The sequence below is a fragment of the Pararge aegeria genome, chromosome Z, assembly GCF_905163445.1.
Source record: "Pararge aegeria chromosome Z, ilParAegt1.1, whole genome shotgun sequence".
In the NCBI taxonomy this organism is placed as follows: Eukaryota; Metazoa; Arthropoda; class Insecta; order Lepidoptera; family Nymphalidae; genus Pararge; species Pararge aegeria.
In genome coordinates this window covers 19574270-19602194 of record NC_053208.1, presented here as the reverse complement: position 1 = coordinate 19602194, position 27925 = coordinate 19574270, and the positions used below count along the sequence as shown (strand labels likewise).

Sequence of the window (27925 nt, the reverse complement as noted above, 5' to 3'; positions counted from 1 at the left end):
AGAGCCGCTTTTGACCCAAATTATAAACCAATTAAGATTTAAGGTCACTTGTACTAGGTATTCACATTTTTCATACTTAAGTGAGATTTTCATTGCAAATTTTCTATTCAAATTAGGCCTAGCTTATAAGCACTTATGAAACGTCAAGTCAGTCTTTTTTTATTGACTCTACTCCGGTTCGGAAGGCAGATTCTACTGAGAAGAGCCGGCAAGAAACTCAGCAGATTGCTCTGTTTCAACATCCTTTTATCAATCTTCTTTAACGTTAGAAGGAGAACACAACATATAAACATACTAGCGACCCGCTCTTGCATCCAAACGGGCAAAAAATAGTAAAAGAAGTGAAGTTACTGTTTTAAAATTTAATTAGAATTGGAATAGAATTTCTTAACAATGTATGCAGCTGCCTAGATAAAACCTAAATAACAATGTAATTTGTTTTATTTTTTAAATATTAATACATATACCAACTCTTGAAAATTATCCAAACTGTGGTGAAAACCGCATTAAAATCCGTTACGGTGTTAAAAGAGTTAGCGGATATGCAGACAGAAGCGGAAAGCGACTTTGTTTTATATTAGGTAGAGATTATATTCGCCTTTGCTTTCAGTTAGCAAGGTTGTCGCAAACCTGCCTTAAAAAATATAGGTAGGTACTATAATATGTAAATGTGTCAACGCTGGCAATGAAATGCAGAATTTTAATGTGGCGGGCTTGTCTGGCTCGGTAAGCGCCAGGGGAGTATACAGAAGGCAGCGCAGCGGCGCAACTTGCGGTTGCCTTGCCCCCTCAGGATCGCATCGCAGGCCGTGCACAGGATAGGCAGAGACGCAGTTTATATCGATCCGCGCTCGCTCCCAGTGCCGGTGGCTCCGCCGCGGATACCGTAAGCGACGCGGTCTCTCGTGCGCCAGCTGTCAAAAGCCGTGTGTGACGTAACCGCTAGGGCTGCCGATCGCACGCCGCACACACGGTCGCTGCCAGCCGGTCGTGTAGTACGTTCGCTTCGGAGCCGCGGCTTGTGCCATCGCAATCGTTGCTTCTCGTCCGCGGTCCAGTGCACTGTGTACCCACGGTCCCACGCCGCTCTTCCGCGCGGCAGGTGAGGTTGGGGCCGGCTTGGCTCCGGTGACTCGAGTTCGCCCTGAGCAGTATTGATCGCATCCCGTTCAATTGTTTCAATGTTTATAAACAGCCGGCCGCATCTATTCGTTCGTTGTTTTTGATACGTTTGCCGAGTGTGAACGATTCCGACCGCCGCTGATCCTGTATGCGCCGCCCGCACCAACATCTCGCGTTGGACTCAGTGCACGTATGTATGACAATGCAGTTGTGGACTTAATTTATTGCAGTACAGTATTCATAGGTACATTTACGCAGTATTTTCCGACGACAATAATGTGATTAAGACCGTACTTACATAACATACGGCCTATTATATATAGGTAGAAACTAATGCGAAACATTTAAATACCTAATTCTTAGGTAGGTTGATAAGCTCCAATTTTGCGGATTTCATAGTCTATACATTCTGTAGTTACGAAAATACTAAGTCATAAATATCCAGCTAGAGGTTAGGTCTACATAATAATGTGTAGAAATTAAATACGTATGTAAAAAATAAGCATTTTTAATATTTCGGATGAAACCCGGTAGTTTCTTGTTATTTTTTTGCAAAGTCTATTATCATTATCAAGGGCACATATTGAGTAGACAACACCGGATTATAAAGACGCTGGAATAGATATAACGACTGCAACGAATATATGATTGGAAACATAAATATAATTTTTTGATAGAACCAAAAACTCCTCCGTAAATCTTAATCAAAATACAAATTCGTTTATTTCACTTAGATAAGTACTGATAAATGCTGATCACTCAATAAGACACATTCAAAAAGTAATGTTCGTCTTTTAATACCGTGGGATTACCGCCGGCCGGTTCGAATAGCATATTCTACCGGCAAAAAGCCGGCAAGATACTCGTCAGTTACTCCTTTCCGCTAATCAATATTTCCGAAATCATCGCGGCTTTCTCTGCTCTCATGTTGGTAGTACATACACACGTAGGATATTGGTGGCAATATATTAAAAAAATCCCTTTCTTTTTCATCTCGATATTATTAATAGGATAGGTGCCTGTTTAATGAATTAATTAACACTTGTGTTTGTGTTCTCTATGGTACACACTTGCATTTGTGTCGCATCTTACCAAACTGAACATCAGCTCTATGCTTCTCATAATAGAAGTTACTCGTGAATAAGCTTTAAAGTTAAATCGGTAAACCTGCAACGAATTACGCAAGTTATCACCTAGATTCAATCTAGCCATGTATGCAATACCAAGTTTTAATAAATGGTTTCCTCATAACGAAAAGAAAACGAATGTGTGTAAGCAGCAAAATAAAATAAACGTATAACAATATACCTATATAGGTAACCTATAATTTTTACAAAACATGGCTGGACTCGTTCTATAGCTACTTTATATTTTCTTAATTATCTTTTATCATAAACATTATTTCAAAATAGTGTGTAGAGATTTAAAAATAGGTAATAAAATATTATTGTGTTACGTACAAACTTTAGATATGTAAATAAATAAAATACGAATTTACATAACGTTTATTGTTTTAAAACATTTTTAAAATTATACTTCTTTTGGTGCGTTAGGAAAAAATTATGAGAGTTTTGCACGCCTCATAAGCGAAGCGTTGAGGTGATGCTCAACTCCCGTATCAGAAAACACAATCGTTTAAACGTATTTGATATTTTTAAAAAACAATTATTTCGTTTAAAATAAAAAATAAAATTAATTACAAAAATATTTGAGGACGTCCGTATGTCTGTCCATATGAATCTGGCAAAATTAACGTATCAAAGTTTTTTTTTTAAAGCGCATAATCGCAGCGTGCTGTTTGCTATAGAAAATCTCCGGATAATTCGTTTTGTGGGTAATAAACTGAAAATAATTTGATTAGTCTTTAGTGTGTCTCTTATTAAAATTTGGTTCGTTCACAATGCTTGCGAGCTATTGTGTTGCTTTACGTCGAGAATGGCGCAAAATGTTGAAAGTATTTTTTTTTTATTCCACCTACGTCATTGACTGATAGTAAATGATAATAATAATTGAAAAAAAAACAGGTGACTCGCTCCAGCGCCCACATGTGGTGAAAAGGTTAAGATACTTTTTTAGTGAAATATGTTTTTATGAGGCGTGCAATTTTGGATTTTCCAATTTACTCGTATTTTACGATGCACGCGCACACCATGTCCAAAAACCGACACCCTGAAGTTAGCTATAGTCAACATTATAGTTATTCAAAGAAAGGTTTGAGAGTTTATACTTTCAATTGTCAAAGTCTGCGGGCTCAATCCGGTGATTTAATAGATTCAATTGTACAAAAATCTAAAATTTTAATGTTGAATGTAACTTGGTTGTCAGATAATGAGATAACTAGACTACTAATTAAACTTATGCGTTATAATAAAGCTATGTATTAAATACCTTTTTTCTATTGTTAGTATGTTTTTTTTTACAAACGTAGAATAAATAGGGCGAAAGATAAAATGTTTGAACGATTTTTATCTTGTTACGCCAAAGAAGTATAACTTCTAACGCGTGTACACTTTTTATTTCAAATTAACGAAAGGACTGTTTAAATTAGAAGAGCCAGAAAAAATTACTGTAAATTTTAAAGAATTTGTCAATATAAGTATAACAATAAAATAAAAAAATCTTCATACCTACTTACCTACTTATCACACATAATAAGTACCTACCTGTCACTATGTTACAGAGATATCGATATAAATTGTTGTATTATAAAATTGTAGTTGTGAGATTGTAACAGAAGGTTAATACTTATTGATAAGCGATCGGATGACGAATAAAACCCCGACATTTTAATTGCATCCTTCTGACAGAAATCAATTTAATTTTTTACTCGTTTTTCGAATCATCGTCATATCAACCCGTTACCGGCCCGCTACAGGGCACGGGTCTCTTCCCAAAAAGAGAAGGGGTTAAGTCCATAGTCCATCTCGCTGGAGCCTTGTGCGGATTGGAGGACTCCACTCGCTTCTTAGACCATTATGGAGAACTCTCAGGTATGCAGGTTTCCTCACGATGTTCTCCTTTACCGTTAGATCAAGTGATAATTTAATTGCTTACAACGCACGTAACTTAGAAAAGTTAGAGGTGCGTGCTGGGAATCGAACCCGGCCATTCCAAAGTGAAGACGAAGTCCTACCCGCTTCATTAAATGTCAGTTACTAATCTTTATGTGAGGAACAATATCAAGTATTCCCTGCCCGGCAATTATAGCGTTCGATGCCTCCAGGTTTTATAATGCGAAGGTTTTGATAGATGGATGTTTGCTACTCAATCACTCCAGAATGGCTGAACTTATATGCATGATATTTTGAAAAGATATACGTTATAGACTGAATTAGAACATAAGCAAGGTTTCCTTGCGATAGATTTGTTTCCGAAGTCATGTATTTTTTTTATTATTTTAGTTCAGAAGTCGGAGAATATCGGGTAATGGCTAATAGGTAATAGGTATAACGCAAACGAAGTCGTGGGAAACAATTAGTGATTAAATAATCAAACATTATTGTCTAAACAGGGCTTAACACGATTATCACTACCATTAACTGCTGTCAAAACAGGCCCAACAAAATGGCTATACCATACCAACTTGATCACAAAATGAAATAATATTGCATCGTATAAACAGTTTGACTCACAATATATCTATAAAGAATCTATGGTGTGCCTTTTTATCTTATAAGTGTTATAAATAGATAGTTGTAATCGGTGCGCTTATTCGGGAAGGTCAAGTTCGCATCGTCGCGTTCATAGGTACAAATTGCGACGAGGTTCATTTCCTATGCCACCGGCTGCCGCCTCTCCAGTCGCCTACCGTTTGAGACACTAGACTAGCTAAACGTAGTCATCCTGTTTTGTCCAACATTTCGACGGAAGCCTACGACTAGGCGAAGTTCACACCATCCCCAGGCGTTTCGATTTATTACGTTAATACAAAATACGGACTTAAGCAAGGGCTACACTGCATCGTCCTAACCGGCCTTGCAAGATTGAGTCTTGCAAGTGACAAGTATCTTTCTAGGACGCGCGCTTCTTGTGTTTAAACGCAAACTAGACGCTAACTTGGACGCCGCGGCCTTGTCTTAAACATGAAAGAATACGCCGAATTTCGGTTCGAATAAGATGAAGAAAACAGAGCAGTAGCTGTGTCTCACATAGTAAGGTGCAACACACTTAAACTCTCATATCAAATAAGACTATAACGTACAAGGATTGCGCAAAAAAGATATTTTTGCATATGTGAATAAGTAACTAGTTTAATTTAAGGAGGTTCATTTATTTATAGAGATTTCACGGAACTGCATTCCTTTTTAGCGAGCTTTAACTTTTATTAACACATTAGTGATAGTAACAGTACCAACAGTTTAACTAAGTATTTTACACCTAATACCAATCAAAGGGAGCTCATGCGGTTAAATCTTGTGTTTATTAAATCTTTATTTCCGTATACCGAACGAATGGTCACTGACGTTTGAATCTCTTGATAATTTTGTCTTGATTAGTAAGTATATAAATTCTATTCACCAATCTGTTTAAATCGTTTACAGAAAATATCATATTTCTGTAACGAATACGATCATCATTTCAATAAAACAATATTCCTTTGAAAATAAATCAATAGACATCGTGTGAACCAAGCCTAGATATAGATGAAAGTATACTAGCAAGGTCTTCTATTCCGGGTAACAAACTTTTGAGATTGGTCACGGTATATAAAAAGGCACCAACACAAATCTTTCACACGCAGGTTCAAGGTCGCTAAAGTTCTAGTGCATGACTATATAAATACAATAAACTTGTACGTAGGTTATTGTAAGATATTTGTCGTGACACAACTGGTGTGAAAAAGCTTTTTGTCCACCGCTGCAACCAGGCTTGCGTTACATAATTGACAGATCGTTGGCATTATCTAAGTATCAATATATATTGTTACGTGTAGTTACATGTAACTGTCGTTGTCGTTCTATCAAGTTCGATTCGATTAAAAATCCCGCGAGACCAGTATTTTTTCCTCAGCAGAAAGTAATGCAAGCTTTATTTAATTAATTTTACTTTAATTTATGTACAAAATTAAAAATTAATGGGTTACTGTTAATATTAAATTTTATTGCAGTTTTAATTAACGAGAGGTTAAGCATCCTAGAAGTACATACATAATAACAAAGGCTATTATGAAACACCTCCAAGCGATTTTTCAGTGTCCTGTGTATAAACAATACCGCTTTTTATGTGCTAGATTGCATCAAGATCGGTGAGAGGTTTAGGTTGAGGAGGCTAACAAATAAACGAACAAACAAACAGTTACACACTTTCGCATTCGTTGTGTTTACCTTCATGACTCATATAAAAAAAAGAATACAGTACATACTCACGCACGAATCTTGACTAAGTATAGTTCTGTTTATATATTCAATCAGAGTCAAATCTTCATTCAAATAATAGGTAGATATCATACAATTACACCTATAAAACCTTGGCTAAATAGACCTATTTTGATGCATATTTAAAAATTATCCTCGCAGTATGATAATAGGGATAAAAGTGGGTTTTTATGAAGGTTGCAGGTACCTATTTCACTTGACTTAGCTGCAATACAAAATATCGACAAAATGTAAAAGTAGAGCTGCAAGCACGAGCAAAAAGACCTTAATCTATGGCATATGGCTGGCATGTACAAAGCATAACAAATGGGGTTCGAATGATAAAACATCTCGTCACGACGAGGTTGCCGACTGAGGTTGGCGTCTGCTACGTTATGCTCAGCTCAACCACTGTCAGCCGTGCGCCGAGAGCTTTGCGACCCACTTGAGTGGCTTTCGCTATTTTTACTTTAATAAGGGTTACAAAGACGTTGCTTTTTCAATTCTGCAACATGCACTTCAACACGCTACTTGTCTATGAGACTAGACTAGAGTTATGTTTTGTTGCGGATTTCGTCATCAATATTCTCAGCCTATGAATATACTAATGCTGGACGAAGCACGCCTTTCTCATAGAATAGTGCATAGGCTTTTAAAAAACCTATTACACGTCAATAATTTAATATATTATAAACTACAATCTACAATAATGAAGCATTGTACCAATGACACTCAAACGATTTAGTAATTCATAATAATGAACCCGTGATATCACAATAATTGAACATAAAATATACCATATAATGTACCTGTGCCACATATACAATACCTGTAATATAATAATACATAAACGAATATTCAATTCAAGTTATAATTTATTTTACGATGATTGAAATTTCTCCGTTAAATCAAACCTAGTTTTGTTTATTTTCATTTGAAAAGGTTTACCGTCAAAGATTTATCATACATCAGAAAAGCACTTGCAGTCGGTGCAAATTTTGGTGAATAGTGTTATTTCAGCCAGATTTCAAAATCTGCTCACCATGATATATATGAACATATGATATGAGCTGAAACAAAGAGCGAGATAACCTGCTATTTACTTACATTAAGTACATCAACACATAACAACATTTAAATTTTATTATTTGTCTATTCATAAAAAATACAAGTATAACAACATGTATACAGTACACATATACAGTATAATTGTAAATAACTCTATTGCATAAAAAAAGCTAAAGGCGACCTTATCACTATTAGTGATCTCTTCCAGGCTACCTTTTCGAACGGAGCAGTGAGACACTTGAGAAGCGGGAGATAGCAATAATACAAACATAGACACACTAAAAACTACATGCTAGATAATATATAAAATAATAAAGATAAACATAATACATACAATATCATATATAGTTAATCCAAAATACATACAAACTTGTAAAAACAATAGAAAAATAAACAAAAATAAGTTATTAACTTGAATTAACAGATAATAAATTAAATTATTTTGATATGGATATTGCTATTGTAGCAACAATAACGTATTTTTAGATTTTTAATCTATACTGAACTGTGAGTGTAAATTGAAATTTTACCAATGGTTTACTCCTAGGTAGGTACGTATCTACGTATGTTTTATCAATAACGAGGAATTTTAATTGAAAAACTCTACCCATACAGTTACGTACCTACCTGCATATAGCCCTCGCTGTTCGTGCCCGTATATATATATAATATGCACAAACATAGTTACCTACACATTTCACTTTTTGCTGTCTGGTCTGGTTATTTTTGATGATTTCTATGAATAGTTAGATTCAATATAAATTAAACTAATTTTTTGATTATATTTACCTACACACCTATCAGTATAAATCATTCAATAAAAAAAAACAGAAGAGTTACATAGATTTTTAGTAGATTAATAGTTAATTACTGTTTTCTTATAACATTAGCGGGTCTTCCGCGACGTTGCCCGCGTATGAGTAGGCCTTTAAAAGACAGACAAATGCTGTTACAGACTTTTAAAGAGAAACAATTCTTTCATTCCTTATTCTGGAATCGGTAACTTTAACCGTTACGCATGGCACGTATTGGAAGCTCTTAAAATAACTATTTTTTTTGTGTTTTTGTTACAAATTTTATATAAAAGGTATAATCCGCGCGGACTCATACACACGTTATTTCGTTTGGCAGACATTTTCCATCATACACGGTACATATGATATAGTATTCAGTAGTACCATTTAGTCAGCACACGTGGATAGAGCAGCTCGGTCGCGCATTTTCTCTGGCTTGTTTTATAAATATCAATATTTCGGACTGAAATCTTGTTTTTCTAAAATAAAATATAGCAAATATATATTATTTTGCAGCTAAAAATGCAGCTTTATTGTAAGACTATTTGAAATCGGTGGGACAGTTTTTGAATTTCTACATTACACACAAACATACAAGCAATTAAATATATTAAATTTATTAGTTTAGTTAAAATAGACATAAAACATTAATAAAACAACTTTAATAGGCCTGGAAAATTTGAAGATAGTTTTTATTGTCACGTCATCATAGTGTAGTTTAGCTAGGTATGTATGTTATCATCATAGATGGGTGTAATGGGAGCCGTGACAGTAAACACAATATTTAAATTTAAACAAGGTTGTATCATAGGCCATAGCCCACTCAGCGCGACTTGCTATTGTCGAAATTAATAATTTATTCAAAACGAATCACGTGTTATACTGACGACACTTCATTATGTTCTTAAACAATATGTAATATTATTTATTTTTGTATTATAGAAAAAATGAAATAAATTATACTCAGCAATTCTGTCCTCGTCGATGTGGGTATATTCTGGCAGCCAAACTAGGTAGTGTATAAAAAAAAATATACAATTCTTTTCATAAGTAAATCTAAACGGTTATCTGTGAACTTTTTGTTGATGTGATTGAGGGAACTCCCTCAAAGAGAGAATAACAAAACGTAATTCGCCATATTGTTGTGCCAGCCATCTTGGATTTGAAATTTGTCATAGTGTATAGTATTCTACTAGTCAAACCCGATCATTTGATACCTACCTATATTGTTTTTTCATAACTCCCTCGTTGTATAAAATATGTAATCCGCAATTTTGTTGAGGCGGCAATATTTAACCGGTTTTCTTTATACATAGATAAGAAATCTTCCGACTATCACAGCATTCAAACAGAAAAAAAATAAAATCAATATTGGTACATCCGGTTGGAAAATACAATGCCACATGTGATAGACGCACACACACAGATACGTAAAATTAATAACACATCGTCGGTTTAAAACAAAATAGCTAACTATATGGTGGCATTAAAACATGCTCTGAATTTGCTATGCTTTATGACCGTGACATGATTCGATTTGCGATGTTGCAATTAGCAATATTTTTTTTTGCATTTTTGCTGTCGACGCAGCCGTAAGCGTTATGGTTTTAAATGGGATGTCTCGGGTTCTATCCCTGGCAGGGGTTATTTGGGGAATTATACTTTCTAGATATGCTCTGATCTAGTGGGAGGTTTCGGCTGTGGCTCAGCGTAAGCGATTCTGCGTTTCTGTACGAAGTCGCGTAAAAAACGAATTCCCCTAACAGGTTAGGAAGACAGTACAAGGTTACCTCTTGGGCCCGAGTGGTGCTATTTTTTTTAATCAATGATCCATTTCCAACACAATCCATACGTAGTAATAAAATAAATTTGTTATTAGATATAGTTTTCTTTTTGCGGATATAGTAAAGGTCGCTTTTGGAGATTCATCCACAGTTACGAATGCCTGCGTTTCTAAATTCAGATTGCCGAGATGGATTGGAAAGTCGTTTAATGTTGACCAGAAGAATCCGAGTCTTTGTTACTGTTGTACCTACATAATAGATTAGGCACGACTTTAAAGTTGTTCTTTGACGTCTCTTGAACAGTTATTCTTGTCGGTTCAAAGAGTTAACTATTAATTTTGTTGATAGTTTGAAAAAGAAACTATTATTGTCGGGCCATTTGTGCATTCAAACTATACGATGTTTTATTTATTTTATGGGTGGTATTAGAAAGGTGTATAAAGAAGCGGTGATAGCCTTGTGGTTAAGACGTCGGCTTCACTTTCGGGGGGCTGAGTTCGAATCGCACACGAAGTCTGGGTTTTACGCAACTCTAACTAATTAAAGTTATATATGCGTTTTAATCAATTAAAACATCACTTGCTTGAACGGCGAAGGAAAAGATAGCATGCCTGAGAGTTCTCGATGATGTTCTCAAAAGCGTGTGGAGTCCACCAATCTGCACTGGGCAAGCGTGGTGGATGGTCTGAACACTTCCCATTGTGGGAGGAGGCCCTTGCACTGTAGTGGACCGGTAATGGCTTGATATGGTGACGATGATAACAAATACGAAATCGAGATTATATAGCAATAAATCTGTGGGCAGAGTTTAACGACACTGCCGCATATTCCTGTACCATGCAGTTTTCAGTGCTGAAACTACGAATTACGTCCTTCACATGAGTCGACAGTATCGGAGCAAAAAAAATGCGGGTTGCCTCTGCCAGTCCGATGCAGTCGAAACGTACCTACAGAGTTAGACGTTATTTGAGTTTCGGTAACAAAAAATACGGAAAAGGCTCTCACTGCTATATCCGATATTAGTAAAGTTTTTGATGCGGGGGCTGTTAGGGAGTATGACAGTTATATTAAATCCATATCCATCATCGGTTTCCACGCGCCATCGTACCTAAACGCTAAAGCGCTTAGCGGCATGTCTTTGTTGGCAGGGTGGTTTTACATTATAACTTATTTATATTTGCTCGTAAATGACATAGCAACCTTATTAACCCCCGACGCAAAAACGACGGGGCATTATAGGTTTGACGTGTCTGTGTGTGTGTGTGCGTGTGTGAGTCTGTCTGCGGCATCGTATTTCCTGAACGGATGAACCGATTTTGATTTTATTTTTTTTGTATCAAAAATTTTTTTTTGTCCAAGATGGCCGCCGCTGCAGCATGGCGGATTACATATTTTTGTACAACTCCCTCAATATAGGTGTTAAAGGCTTCTACTAGTCAAGCCTGTAACTATAACAAATGTCAAATCCAATACGACTGCCACCACAAAATAGCGAATAATGCACACTTAATATGGCGGTGTTTTATAAATTTTTATAATTTCATTATTGTAAGATTTCAGTGCCCTTATTTAATGAATTAAAAATAATAAGTAATAATAATAATTACAAATAACCTTGTAATTCTAAGCCTGTAACTATAATAAATGTCAAATCCAATATGACTGCCACCACAAAATAGCGAATAATGCACACTTAATATGGCGGTGTTATATAATTTTTTATAATTTAATTATTGTAAGATTTCAGTGCCCTTATTTAATAAATTAAAAATAATAACTAATAATAATAATTACAAATAAACCTTCTTATTCTTCTTTACTCGAATGAAAACTTTATGCAATGACGTTTACTGCGGTGTTGCTTTGACATCACGGCCGTGGTATAATTAGATCGATCTAGATATGCACTACTCCGCGTCCTTGCGGATGATGTCACACTGTTCTACAGCAAACAAAGATCGTATGTCCGACAATAGGGAGCCCTGCCCACGTCATCTGGGTGCGCCAAATTTACCCACCTACATTGTACATTATAACGTGATGAGCTCGATGATCGCTATCAAGGGCGAGTCCTTACAGCTTATCATATAACGCTTAATTGATTGTTCACAACTTTTTCCGAATCCGAAGTCTGATGGACACAGGTCTCCTATCTCAAAGGAGAGACGGCTTTAGACCATAGAGCCACTACGCTGCGCTAATGCGTGTTGGTGGGCTGTGACGACTAATGACACTAGTTAGTGATCATAATCGGGAGCTTAACGTTCTCTCCGAGGCACGCCGGTTGAAACCGCCAATTCCCTGCCTCCTGAAAACTTATTAACACAAAAAACGTATTATCTAACAAATTTTGACCCGGCAAGAAAGTTGCACCCAGAACCAAACATGTTAACCACGACGACCAACAAAGCAGTCAACTTTTTATATAGTGATAGTTGAAGGAACAAGTAAATGGTCCACCTGAAGATGGTAATAGAAAAACCATGTCCTATAAACGCAGCAACACTTCGCAGGGCGTGCAAAGACAACGTCCTTCAAATTGCCACACTGTGCTTATCAACCTGAGGCGTAGGTGTGCCTGTAATAACGCCAGCAACCACTCCCTTCACCGGAACACAGTAATCCAGTAGCGGCATAAAACATGATAAAAGCATGGCGATACTTTCCCAGACGAGCTCTCTCACAAAAATCTCTACTACGTCTACTGCTCTCAAATACATTTATCAACTAATTATTGCCTTTATTAAACACACAATTAAAATTAAATGTCTGTCTTCGAATAACTGCCGCTTAGTAAGCTCAGGTGATTAGGTACATAAACAATAGCGTAACCCTAAACCGTACCCTTACCGTAAACTTTCTAGAAATTATTAGCCAAGTCTTTATGAACAGATACGTTTTTTAAACGGCAGAACAGATTTTAAAGGGAATTTCCTAGGCGAGTTTTAGAGTCATACATAGAGTAAAATAAGTTTATTATTTCGGATACTCATAAGAGGGGATTGGAAGTATAAAAGACCAACGCTCAAGTTAGGGAACGTCGAAATTACGTTACGCATTTTTTACGCTGACGAAGTCGCGGGCAAGCGCTAGTTACAAACCTGAAATAACAAAACTCGACATTTTCGTGATACCAAATTGGCACAACAACGTAGGCAGGTAACAAACGAAGCAGGACCACTGATCAAACTGTCCAGTGCAACGGAAATGACCTTTCAAATTAGGACAATCTTGGTCAAATCGGATTGGAGGATAAATATCAATGAGTCAAGAAGAGGATTCCTTATTCAAAATTCCGATTGTTTCGAAATTGTAACGACTCAAATATGCCTTCTTACTATCATCGCTTTAGGTTCTGAGTTCTGTAAATAAGGTTGAAAGAACTTAAACTAATAAAATAATCTATTTAGCTCTTACCACCGGAAACAATATTGTTATTCATATTTGAGAATAAACCTTTTCAAAATCAAGTAAATTTTTGATAAGAAGAATCCGATAATAGAAATGCCTATGTTACCTCTGACGTAATTTTGAAGTAAGTAGTTACGTTTTTCTTACTAAGTATTGTTTATTTCATCCCATAATTTTATAATTAATAACTACATAGTTATTAATTAAAATATAATTAAAACAAAAAAATAGTCGGTTATGTCTATATACTTATATCGACATAACTGAGTATTTCTTTTTGTTTTAATTTGTTTCATTAGTAATTTATGCTGATAGTAAAAACACTTTAAAAAAAAATAAAAAACAATTTTTGATCAACTTAAAGACATCTAGAATGCAACAAAAATAGGAGAAACAAAATGCCAAAAAAAAATTGAGTGGAAATAGAATTCGGTCACGTACGATTTTAAAGCAGTATTACTTTAACACTGTTTACGTTTTGTCTCGGAATTTAATCCTTATTTATAGGATAGGAAGGTCTGTCTAATAAACTGAGATTTTAACACGATGTTGCTTTAAAATATGGCAGTAAGCAGAGTTATTTCTGGGTCAACGCGTTGCGAATTCTGAATAATATTATATCCGCAATGAAATTGGTGGAACTGAAACCGTGAAGGAATAATATTGCCGATGAAAAGTGCTGAGTTCCATGCCAGCTTCTCAGTCGTATCAACATTGGAAACTAATGATAGATTCATTAGCTTTTGCAAATTCAAAAGAGTAAGGGTATTAATTGACAAAGGAAAGGTCACTTTTACCTTAACTTTTTTTCAACATACCTATGATATTTTTATAGAGTTAGCATTGCTCGCTTTACGGTTGGTGTAGTGGTCTACAAACCAGCGCAATCAGTAGATTTTACTTACGTCATAAGTGAGCTCCGGAGTACCGAATTTTGTCTTTAACAGATGCTGTACAGGGCTTTACAAGCAGTCGATAGATGAAATAATGTTTGTTAAGTACCTGAAAGCCAACCATCCCTTACGCAGTATTAGAACTGTAGCTGAACTCTATATTCCCCTGTCTTTTGTGAGAGGCGCCCAGAGGACAGCAGGATTTTAATTAATTTTATGATAATGATCTATTCCTATTTTTTTTTTGGTATTTATAATAAACGAATGAGTTAAATACACTTTTATTGTACACCACAGAGAAATTAAAGAAATACAAAAAGTCTTATCCCTATACAGCGATCTCTTCCAGGCAACCAAAGGCGTGGAAGAAAAGGCTTTTGATGCTTGGTTGGTGGTACAACATATACATATACACGTTGTATGAAATTAGTAGGTGGAGAAATTTGGTAAGAAAATAGGTCGCAAAGCTAATTATTTCATACCGCTAAGTGGATAGTGTTCCTATCCACATATTTCTTTTTGTAATTTTTGATTTGGCGTCTTAGTATACTGCAGACTGATGGTGTCGGTATGTTAGCGAAAATAATCATATTTAACTTGGCGCTACTTTACTAGAAGATCGACTTGTGACGGATCCGCTAAACGTATATTATAATAGGAATGAGGTATCGCCTAATTCCGAATTGTTAATGTTGACGTAATTTCAATTCACGAACTTTAAAAATTCATAAATTCGCGTATGTTTTGATTTCCTACGAGGAAACTAATGCAATTTAGTTTACGTGAATCAAAAATAACATTGACCTTGTACACATTAAAATGGAATGTTTAAAGAAGCTCGCATGCCGTGTAAATGCGCGTAAACAATCCGAACGCAAATGTCATCACGCGAACAAATTCTGACGCGTCGCTTGTTTACAATTATTGATTTAATCGTTGTGAAAATGCATTTGTAGCGTTATATCAGCAAACCCTACAAATGCAGTTGCAAACTATTTTTATTTTTTTCTGGCTTTACACAGCCAATGTCAGGTGTACCTGTACAGATAATAAAAGTTAGGGGAACTATTTTAAATATTGAGGGTTTTTTAATATAAATTTGCCCTTGACTGCAATGTCACATGCTGGTAACTGATGATGCAGTCTAAAATGGTAACGGGCTATCCTATTAGAGGTGTGGCATTTCTATTAAATCCAAATCTCGTAATCGTTTTCTAGTTTCTACGAGACATCCTACCGGAACGCTTAATCGCTTAGTGGCACGTTTTTGCCACGGCCGAAGCCTCCCACCAAACCAGAGCAGAGTAAATTCAGAAATTATAAATTCCCACTTGCCGGCTATCAATCCTGGAAGGCGGGTTGCTACCATGAGATCTTAATTCGAAGTCATCTGGTTAAAAAAAAGTTACGAACATATGGGCTTAGGTTTTTTCTTAATAAATTTTAGATACATATATGAATAAATATTTTTATGAATACTTATGTATCAAAGGAAAGTACTCTACTCATCGAATACGATACACTGTGACATATTTCAAATCCAAGATGGCCGCCCGCGCCAGCACAAAATGGCGAGTTTGATTTTTGTCACAACTTCCTCAACATAGGTTTCAATGGGCTTGACTAAATTCAAAATACAAAATTCATTTATTTCAAGTAGGCCTAATATACGCACTTTTGAAACGTCAAGTCAAGTCTGTTTGTAGTGACTCTACCACCGGTTCGGAAGGCAGATTCTACGAAGAAGAAGCCGGCAAGAAACTCAGAAGTTGTTCTTTTCCAACATTAACAATTTACATTTTACCATTCATTTTTCTATCTTGTGAGAGTTGAAGGCGGTGCCGGATGCTTCCAAGCAACCTTGTCATTAAGAAATTCATCAATTGTATAGTACGATAATGTACACTATATTGAAAGACAGATTATTATTAAATTTTATATTTATATATTATGTACCTAATCACTCTGAAAAGACGCGTTTATATTTACTTTCGCCAATATGACACTACATATTAAATCATAATCTGAAAACGAACAGGGGGCAACCCTAGATGAACGTAGGTACACCCATACTTACTGAAGTAGTAAAGAACAGTACTACAACGGCTTGACAAATCAATAACTGACATTAACCGGCATGGCATTCAATTTATAAGATTGCACTTGTATGATTTAAAAAAGTACTATACAGGGTTAAATAAAATATACCAGAAAGCTCCCGGCCTTGTAGTTCCTATGATTAAAACAAACACCTTCAAAATTCAGTATTTTATTATTATTTATTTGTTTAAACACCTTTATTGCGTATTTATATATTTTATTTATTTTTTCATTTACAATTAGAATATTATATAGTATTAATTTGTTTAATACAAAAAAAAACGAAATGAAATTATGTTACTTCTGTAAAATGTTGTTACACTATGAAATAAAATACATGTTGGCAAACCGCCGCGCTGTGAGAACGCACGGTAGATGTTCCATTATACAGTAGTAACAAGTAGAGTGTGATATATTCAGTATTTTACATAGATATATATAAAATATTGAATAATGAATATATCACAATCTATTGAGTCCAAAAAAATAGTCATTGAACTAAAGTTATCAGTTTTAATGTAAAAAAACTACAGGCCGAGAGCTGAAAATTCATATTAATTCACTAGTAGTTCTGTACCATTATCAAGCCATTGCCTTCAGTGCACAAACCTCTTCTGAAAAAGAAAAGGATTCCTGTAATCTACCTTACATTACAGGAATCTCAGGAATGCAGTTTTAGTTATGATGTTTTCCTATCCCGTTAAAGCAAATGATATTTTAATTGTTTGAATCAAAAACGCACATAACTCCGAAATGTTACGTGCGCGTTAAGCACAAGCTAAATATGAAAGGTAACAGGCAATTAAGTCAAGTTGTGTGTGTATATAAATAATAGTAAGTAGGTGGGTACGTGTCAACTCATTAAGAGAAGGTTTCATTTTACCTTTGCTTTTTACATATAAAATCATTGAATGGAAATGTATAAATAGACGTCGGTTGAAGGGATTGTGAAAGAAAAAGAAATTTATTTTGTGCTCTTATAATTTCTTTGAGATATGGAATTGAATAAATACGTTCGTTAGATTTTTTTTTTGATGTGAAACATCTAAAGGCGGGGGTAACCCTGATTGTTGGCGTGGCGACATAGGCCGTGGCGAGACGTATCGATGGAATATATGTACTAAGTATACATAAATCAGTTCTCGCGATGTCACATCACATCACATCACATCACACCACATCTGCCAGGCGTCCCGTGACGGCTCACACATTTTTTTCCTATTTTATTAATAGTTATAAAAGCACAATTAAAAACCTACAGAACCCTCATTCAACCAGTATTGCACTTGTGTCCAAAATACCTGAAAACGCCCCGCGCACGTCTCACTTTAAACCTGGGGAATGTTACTCACAAACTTTTCACATTCTTGTGTTTTTGGTAATCGTGAAAAACTACTTAATTAAATTATCTTAATTTTATTCACAATGATTCTTAACGTATAAGTATACTAATGTACAAAGAATAAGCTATTTAATTATACGATTATAAACGTAATTATGTTCTATCGCCAACAGAGAGACTATACATCAAACTTACTCCACGTTTTTACGGTCGGACATTTTTTGCCAGGACAACAAGCTTCCGGTCGCGAAATATATGCAAATATATACTCGTACTACCAATTTTCTCGTCCTCAAACTATGTACACCAAAATAACTCTTGTGAAAATGGGATGCTTTCCCGTCTCGTTTAACAATTATTGCAATATTATTTCCCGCCAACCCGCATTGGAACAGCGTGGTGGGACTATTAACTCTCTATAAAACTGTCTCGCCTATGAGAGGCGGGGCGTGTGCCCAGCAGTACGCCACGGAAATGAATTCAAATGTTTAAAATACAAACCTTAAACCTATTTAAAGCGTAAACTGAATTAAGCTTATTTCATCGCGATTAGTTTCAACGGTGACGGGCTGACATGTTTTGTTTTGCTAACTTTTAATCTGCTTAAAAAACTATCGTACTCAATTTGTAATATTTGAACTACAAATCTATAACATCAAAAACCTATTCATTGAAATAAATTAAATGAGTTCAGATACCTACATCCGTGATACCAACGCCGTGATTGAGATCTTTATAATATTGCAACGTCATGCAAATTTAAATTGCATCGCATAATCAAAAGAAAGTAAACAGTCAGGTTAATAAAAAGGCTGTAAAAAGTTAAGTCGAAAAATTAAAAGTTTTACTTTATACTATAAATGCGAAAGTGTGTGTGTGTGTGTGTGCGACATGAAATAAGGACAACCAACAAAGGTTGTCCTTATTTCATGTAGCAAAGGGAAAAACGGATCAAAGCGACGTGAATTTTATGCTTAGCATCAGATGTTCGAAATCAATGTAATCCAAAATCTTAAGATGAAATAAAAAAGTTAGCAGATCCTTATTTACATATGGGAGTTAAGGAAAAGGGCTATATAAATAAGTCTTCGATTTGAAGATTTGGGTTTAATTGGTTATTTTTAATAAGTAAGAATATTTTTTTTTCTTTATATGTGGTGTACACATTCGACGGCCGATTGGCGCAGTGGGCACGGGCAGTGATACTGCTTTCTGAATCAAGGCTGTGGATACGATTCCTACAACTGCAAAATGTTTGTGTGATGAACATGAATTTTCTTCAGTGTCTGGGTGTTTATTTGTATAAGTATTTATGTCTATAATTCATAAAAATATTTATCAGCTACCTTAGTACCCATAACACAAGCTGCGTTTACTTTGGGGCTAGATGGCGATGAGTGTATTGTCGTAGTATATTTATTTATTTATATACAGTGTATAAATAAATTAATTAATTAATTTCTGCGTGGCATGTCGGAGTCTCGGAGAAAGGAATAGGTAGGTTTTTACAATAGATATAAATGATACCCAATTTGGTCTAAGGGACTACGACTAACAAGGAGTCCCAAGAGTAAAGTAGCAACCAAGCGATCACGGATATATTTTTGCTAAATAATAGCGTTATTGTCTATGAAATGTAAATATACGATAGTGGTCAACGATAGTAATCTTATTTACCTAAGTAAAATTATAAAGTATAGTTTTGGCTTCTCATTGAAATCTTTTTCCTTCCTTCTTCAAGTTAATAGGTTTTGTAGTATTCAATCTTAGTTAAGCAAAGATTCTATACCCCAATCTGAAAAACCTAATATGTACGGTCGCCCTGTGCCTATATGTATAGGTAGAATGTCTTTTATAATAAGTTCAACCCGTTTTAAATAAGGACCTGGTAATAATTGACCTTAAATTTAGTATTAACTATGTTATAGTATTTCGTTGAGACTCATTCAATACGTGAAAGAGTTCTGAATTTTATAACATTATTAAAATATTTTTTTCTTCCCTTTTAAATTTATATACTTCCTAAATCATAAATAATTACCAATTACAAAGTAGCCTTTACTATACTTAATAGACATAAACAAAAAATATTTATGCAGTGACATTATTACATTATATGTTTGGCGACAAGATTTATTTGGAACTCTTGGAGTCGTGCCAGATGCGAGAAATGATTTAGAATGGTTTTTTAGAGTCACGTATCTACCCAAAAGGCAAACCGAAGTATCACTCTAAGGGCCTGTACACACTACGTTTATTAAACGCGCCGCGCCGTTCACGTTGATGCGTGTGTTGCGCAATCCTACAGAGTATTTTGTTGTCGTTTGAATCGATACACAAGCACATTTGCATAGCGTCTGTATCGCTATACACGCGCGTCTTTATGGATGTGTGTTTTAATATTGTATTCGTGGTCTACAAGCTGCGTCTGATGTCGCGTGCGTATACGCTACAAACAGACTAGACGTCGCGTTGTAAAACCGTGGGGTACACAGGCCCTAAGGTCGTAAAAAATATGCCAAAACAAAGAAAAGTCTTTACCAAGTTAGAAGAATGCACATTGTGTTAAGGGCAAGAAGAAGAACTGTCTCTTAAGTCTGTCTGTAATTTTACCTCAAAGATAGAAAGAGTTTTTTTACAAGTATTTTTGTAGTTCAACATTCTACAACGAAATTCGAAAAATCAGCCCAATCTTAAATTAATTTTATTTTAAGTTCGAAATAAAAGGAGCCCATTTTTTCACACCCTGACTTGAACTATTCAATTCAATTGTCTAGAACTCATTGTGTAGAGTACAAACGATTTGTATTTTATGGGTTAGTTGTTCCGATGTATAGAGCTTTGAAAGGAAATATTTCTACTAATTATGAAATATGAATATTTTAGTGTTTATATAAAGCAGTTAAACCACGTTTTATTCAAGTTTTCCTGCCAAACCACTGTATAGCTTTTATAACCTAAACTTTAACTTACAAAAACAATAATTTTACTCCTATTCACTTGAGAATATAAAAATACCAGCCAGCAGTTCTGTAGGTATAACTTATACAGTTAAGCACTAGAACCTATTGTACTAGAGATTTAAAATTATAATAAAGCAAAATATAGGTCGGTACTACGGCTAGCATACTATAGAATACATTTTGGTCATTCAAATAATTTTGAGAAGAGAAGAGAATATGATGCTATAGGAGTGAAAGTAGGGTAACACTTGGCTTTAGATTGTCCGGAAAATATAATCGATGGCAGTTGTTGTTTTGTTATTTATTATTTTGCACTGTTAGTTATATTAGGTACCTGCCTTATTGGCCTAGTGGTTAGAATGTCAGACTACGAAACACGATTCCCGGGCAGCGCCACCCGTGCTAAAAATCCTTAGGCACTGGGTTATTTCTGTCAAGTAATTCTTAACACCCGTGTTAGGTACTTATCCTATATTATATACTTAAACAAACATAAAAAAAAGGAATTATTGTCCTTTTCCTGAGTCTGCCTTTAATGGAAGCTCTAAGATATGAATTAAGGAATGGTCAAGTTGTAGAAAGACGCTCTTTCGCTCACACTCACTGAGGGTTCTGTATTTTAGAAGAGACGTTCCGATAATTATTATTTATTTAATTAAAATAGTAATATTACCGATAGGTATGCTTTTTTTTGTATTTACAATACACACATCGCCATCTAGCCCCAAAGTAAGCGTAGCTTGTGTTATGGGTACTAAGATGCCTGATGAATATTTTTATGAATTATATACATAAATACTTAGAAAATACATATAAACACCCAGACACTGAAAAACATTCATGCTCATCACACACACATTTTCCGGTAGTGGGAATCAAACCCACGGCCTCGGGCTCAGAAAGCAGGGTCGCTGCAAACTGCGCCAGTCGGCCGTTTGTTTTCATAATCCTAACTTTTAAATATCTTGGCCTTTGTTTTATCGAGGAGAGGTATTAAGAGACCTTCGTGCCTAACTTCATTCTTGTAGGTAAACTGGAAGTACCTGTGTGTTTAGATAAATAATGAGACAGTCAATTCACTGGGATTTCATTAATGAAAATACGCCTTCAATGGTTCTATATCTTTTTATAGCGCTTAATTATAGAATTTATTATTCGATACAAATTTTAAATTGGTACCTCTTTCATCATTAAGTAAAAGGCTGTAGACTTACGCAGAGGCGGATGGACAGGAAAACAACGAAGCGATCGTACGTATTATTATTTGATGTTTATTTTCCGAACCTTAAAGAGAAGAGTTATTCAAACCCTGCGACATCGACGACATCCCTCGTTACATACATGATACACGTTAAAATACGTTAGTTTTCTTGTTGTTACATTTTTACTAACAGCGAAACTGCCATTGCGCCAGCGCGTTGCAACTTTAGCCTTGATCTTTTGTTCAGCGCAGTGTTACGTGTTCTCGTGCGGGGGAAATAAACGATCCCCTCATATACTTACTGGAGTGACTTCTTATATCTCTAGTGCATTGGGGGACGGAATATTCCTACTAGACAACACAAATGTATATATTTCACCTTCTTACTACCGCGATAAGCTAGTTTTACACCCTCCGCACCAAGTGGCGAAGCTATTTCTAACGCTCGCCACAGTAAGGGCGCTACGCTGAAAGCAATTCAATAGGAAGATAGATAAGGGCACCAAGCGTATTGTCATTTATAAAAAAATTTATCAGTTTTTGACCTTAATCACTTTTAAAGAAATGCAATGAAAGTATATAAATAGTATTGTTTACGTTTTTTATATACGCTTTTATTTTATTTTACTTCTTAAAGCTGCTACTACTAGCTACTTTTATTAGTTAAGCTGCTAGTTTTCTATCACACTAACTAAAAAATATATTACCACTTCTCTATGTTAATTTTATTTTCTTATTAAGGGAAACTTATTGTTTTGAGAATAAATGTCTTTAAATATAAATATGAAATGATCAATTAATTCGAAATGTCTGTAATACAAGAAAGACAGGATAACAAGTCTGTAGATGGAGATGATATCGAGCATACTGGCCTTCCGAGGCACAGAATCGCTCAGGATTTTAGAAAAAAACCACGAAATGCATATGCCTTATGTCACACTGTAGTCTAGGCTCATACTTTTTAACAGAATGATAAACACTCCTTAAGCCAAGTATCAAGTCTACATGACCCCACACTGTAATAGTCTAATTTTATATCCATAAATTTTAATATTCATACCTTGCGATAATACTTACTGCTCCCACTCGAAAGTCAACTTATTGATATACTGAAGGATATTAACAAATTGCCTCATACATCACAGCTTAGACTAGTTCCCTCACTAAACCTTTATGTCTTGCGTGTTGGACCCATATCCTCGCTCATTACTTTACAGGCTCGGGTTTTACAAAAGTATATTGCCAAAAAAACTAGTGCTTCTGTCTGTTTGTTTCAGTTAATATCCGCAGTTGCTGGACTTATGAAGGGACTTTATTAGGCAGGGTGACGATAACGAAGGGGATAGCGTAGGCTAAAATTTGTATTACATTTTATTTTGGAAACATAAATAAATACCATAGTACACACATAGCCATCTAGCCCTAATGTAAGCGTAGCTTGTGTTATGGGTACTAAGATGACTGATGAATATTTTAATGAACAATATACATACATTTTTATGATGAAAACAGATATTGAAAACATTCATGTTCATCAAACAAACATTTTCCAGTTTAGGAAATCGCACCCACGGCCTTGGACTCAGAAAGCAGGGTTGCTGCCCACTGCGCCAATCGGTAATCAAAATCGACTCTACTGAGGGTGAAATGCATTTTGAAAGCTTGTATCTGAGTTTTATGTTTTTCAACGTTGAGTCACTTAAGTTTAGAAGGTAGGTTCAGTTTGGGGTGTTTCTATCTGGTGTATTGGGGTCGAAAAAAAAGATTACGTAAGTAATTAAGTTTTATGAATCGAACGCGGACGAAATAACGAGTAACAACATGTTTAAAACATAATGCGGGCATACAAAAGTATTAAAATAAACCAAACAAACTTTGTTTCTTTCGCGTGTGCACTTATATAAATGTAACTTTTTTATATCCAACTTTCAATCCGGCGTCCGACAAAAACTTAATCGAAGGCTTAAACATATTAAAAACTGGACATAAAAACCTTATTAAAATCCCGCTACCGTTTTGAATGTAACTGTTAACTTACGTAATTGAATGCAGCACTGCATAGAAGCGAAGCTTATCGAATCGGAACAGTTTTCTATCTTTCCCACGTTTCTAAGAGCGTCGGAGTGAAATGGTAACGACGCGACTCGCGTCTTCCCGTATCAGATTGCAATAAAATGGTGAGTGCAACTTTACCAACTGACTCTAGAACACTTTTTCGAGGTACCGTACCTCATACTTACCTAATTTATATTGAAAACTAGCGGTAAACTAGTACAGAAGAATTATATATATTAGTATTTTTGGCACCGCTTTAACCTTCCTTACACATCCACTAATATTTCTAGACCTAAATTAGCGAAATCGGTCAAGCCTTTCTCAACTTTTAAAGAGACTAACGAGTAACGAACCGCCATTCATTTTTATATATTTTGATACGTAGTCGCAAATTGACTAATAAACTCATAAATTCTTAATTCAAGTTGGCCTATCAGAGGCACATTGTTTTTTTTTTCAATTTATGACGATGTGGTAAATATATCTATCTTTCTAGGTTTCAATCTTTCTAGGGTACTATTTTATAGAAATAGTATGTGAAAATAATGAACACAACTTATGAGTTTAGAGTTTGAAAACCCTGATAGTATAAGAAAAATATAAGAAAAAATGGACAATCGCTACATTTCCAGGGTTGTCGAGAGAAACGGACAGGTGAAACACACTGTCATAGGCGAAGCATTGTTGTGAGGGAAAGATAAAGCTCGTTTAGTAATATAGAATAATGTTTGATTATTCGTATTTATGCGCTGCGCACATCTCGAAAAGTAGAAAAAGTACTTAGATGAATTTGAATATTTTATCGCTTCAATTCATTTCTATAAATCTGTAGTTTTCATCGGGAACGGGAATTAATCTCAGACTGACTCTTAACGCAGGGTACAGCGAGAATTAAAATAAACACCTTAAGCATTTTTTTTTACTCGGATCTTTGACGTATTTATATTTATACTTATTTAACGAATCTTTCAAGAAAATTGACCTGCATTTTTTTTTTTTTTTTCTTTTATTTTTATTAATCTCTGATTTTTTTATTTTACAATATAATCACTCCTATATTATAAAAGGATGGAACGGCACTCGCTATGGTATACGGTGGCGATCCCTTCCTTCCATTTTTAACATTTATGTGACATAATCTCAAAAGAAAAATGTACATACATACTTAGCGAAATTAAACAAATAATACAAACAAAAGAATTAAAGGCTAACAATTATATCTACGTAAAGAAACTTCACGGATGGAATATAAGTCGCTATATTTCGCATCGCATCGTCTTTTAATTAGCCAAACATGAATAAGTGACTTAAAGCCAAAACCAATATAAAATTTTTCATTATATTGGGGATGGGTTAGCGCCGATTCATTCGATGCATAGATAACTTTTACTTAGATATGATAAAGAGTTTGATATGTGAAAACGACTCCTCGATTGCGAGCGGGCAAATTTTTTAAAAAGCTTACAGTTGTAGTGATTGTGTTTATCACGTATTTCGTATTACGATTATATCGATGCAGTATTCGCCACGCGGGCGCCATAATATTTTTTGTCTCTACATTCGAAAGTGAGACAAAGGTAATTCAAAATCAACGATCTCCTCAAAATAGAAAGTCGATTGGTATTTAATCAGTTTTATTTTTATAGACCCATTTATTTACCACGTGCGAGTCTAAACATAGCCAATTTGTAACACAGACAATTTCGCTGGTCGGTAACTGATAGGGATATGTGCCCAACAATTATAGATTTTTGTACTTGAACTTATCTTCGTCCCGTAACTCGGTGGTCGTACCTTCCACATCGGATAATAATAATTACCTAAGCGTTGATCGATATCAAAGTTAAAAATAATTCTCGTTTGACTGCTTTTTCTAAGGGTTTGGGTTCATAGGGTTCCCAGATGGAAAAAGCCGTTCCTTTTGCGACTTTGTTTGACCGTCACAACTTTATATCGAGGTCACAGCTAATGCTATTAACGTTGAAATTTGGATCGGCTATAGATAATATATATTCAACTCCTATTAAAATGGGGTTACTAGATGAAGTACGTGGGGAATCAAATGAGAGGTCTCAAAAATATTTTATTACTTTGTATTTCTAAAACTCGCAGTTTTTGAATTATCCTCGTTAATCATGGAATAATTAAAATCGAATGTGTTACTAGCTCAGTCTATTTAGAAATAACCCTTTTAATATTTAAAAACAATATAGTGAACATAAATAACAGGATTTTTATAAATCAGTTCATCCGTTCGAAATAAATGAACCTACTTGAAATAAATGAATTTTGACTTTGAATTTCGTGAACTATGATGGTTCAGCCAGACCCACACATGCAAATACACACACACTCAAACATACACACGCACACACACACACACATACACACATGAAACATTATAACACCACGTTAAACGGTTCGGACTGTTCAGAGTTTTTAACTCAGTCTCTAACTTTAACTTTAAACGAGCAGATGTTTTTACAGTTCAGGAAAAATAGTAGACCCCGGTTCGAGTCCTGATGATATGTATGCCTTTTTTTCTCGGTTAATTTATTTTTGTTACACCAAAAGAAAAATACCGAGCAAAGTTAAATGTCATCCAAGTACCTACTAAATATTTAACTGAAAAGAGCCCTCAGTGAGCGAGTGTGACTAGCACTTGCATTTTTTATTTAATAAAGAACCGTTACGGCTTCGTGTTAGCTATTTGGCGTACGAATACGCTACGGTAGATGAAATCTTCGAAGCAAACGACCATTTTAATTAAAAATTATTATTCGTACGAACCAGATGCCGATTGCGTTCTTACTTCACGATTTTCATGAATACGTGAGCGAGGCTTCCTTCCTTTACCCTATTATCGATCGCTACATCGCTTGTGTCTGGCACCAGCAATAAAAGCAAAACCAAAACTTAATTTGCTGTCACCACCGTCTCCTAGGTTTTGTTATTTAATTCTAGTAACTAGCCGGTTGTGTGCAGTGATCGTGCTTTCTGAGTCCAAGGCCGTGGGTTCGACTCCCACAGCTGGAAAATCTTTGTGTGATTAAAATGAATGTTTTTCAGTGTCTGGGTGTTCATCTATATTTTATACGGTTTTATGTATATTATTCATTAAAAAAATAATCATCCGTCATCTTATTACTCAGCTACGCTTACTTTGGGGCTAGATGGCGATTTGTGTACTGTCGTAGTGTATTAATTTGTTTATTTTTATTTATTAGTAGATAACTAAGATAGATGGATAGTAAGACTTTATTGCACACACATATAGCAGAATAATATTTAAGCAAACATTAGTATGAAAATGCGGTCTTATTGCTAAAGCAATATCTTCCAGACAACCCTTGGGTAAATTAAATCTAATGATAAAGGGTAGGGGCGCAAAATAGAAAATATATAACTTGTCGTGTAAGCTTAGTTTAACGTTGCTGATCAAATTCAATGTAAATTTTTTTTTCCCAAAAAAGAAGAAGGCACTTTCGATGCCATATATTTTTTTTATTTACGTAATAGCGAGATGATGTTGTTACCATATTCATTAACTTCAAACTTAAGCTACGAGGGTTCCAAACGAACCCCGGTATAAAGAGCTTACAAATAAACTACCGTTATTTTTGTTATTACATATTTAAAGAGCAAGCTACACTCAGAGTAAAAGGCTCGGGTATAAATATACCCATGCTTTTCTATCGTTTACGTAATCGTTTATGTATCATCAATTTTGTAACGTAATTAGGTAAACTTTACTGCGTCGTTGCATGGCATGCTCAACTACGGATCACGAAGTCTTCAATTTCTGGATCTCCTACTCATACATATTGTTTTATAACTT

The 27925-nt window shown here is 35.1% G+C and overlaps 1 protein-coding gene across 1 annotated transcript in view; it reads left to right on the top strand.

Annotated features, from left to right (window-relative positions):
• The first annotated feature begins 920 nt into the window (after positions 1 to 920).
• The window catches only part of LOC120636094, an 84380-nt gene continuing 57375 nt past the window's right edge, over positions 921 to 27925 (top strand). Inside the window, exon 1 of the mRNA XM_039907391.1 lies at positions 921 to 1312. The gene's annotated coding sequence lies outside the window, so the exon portion shown is untranslated. The remainder of the gene's footprint in view (positions 1313 to 27925) is intronic.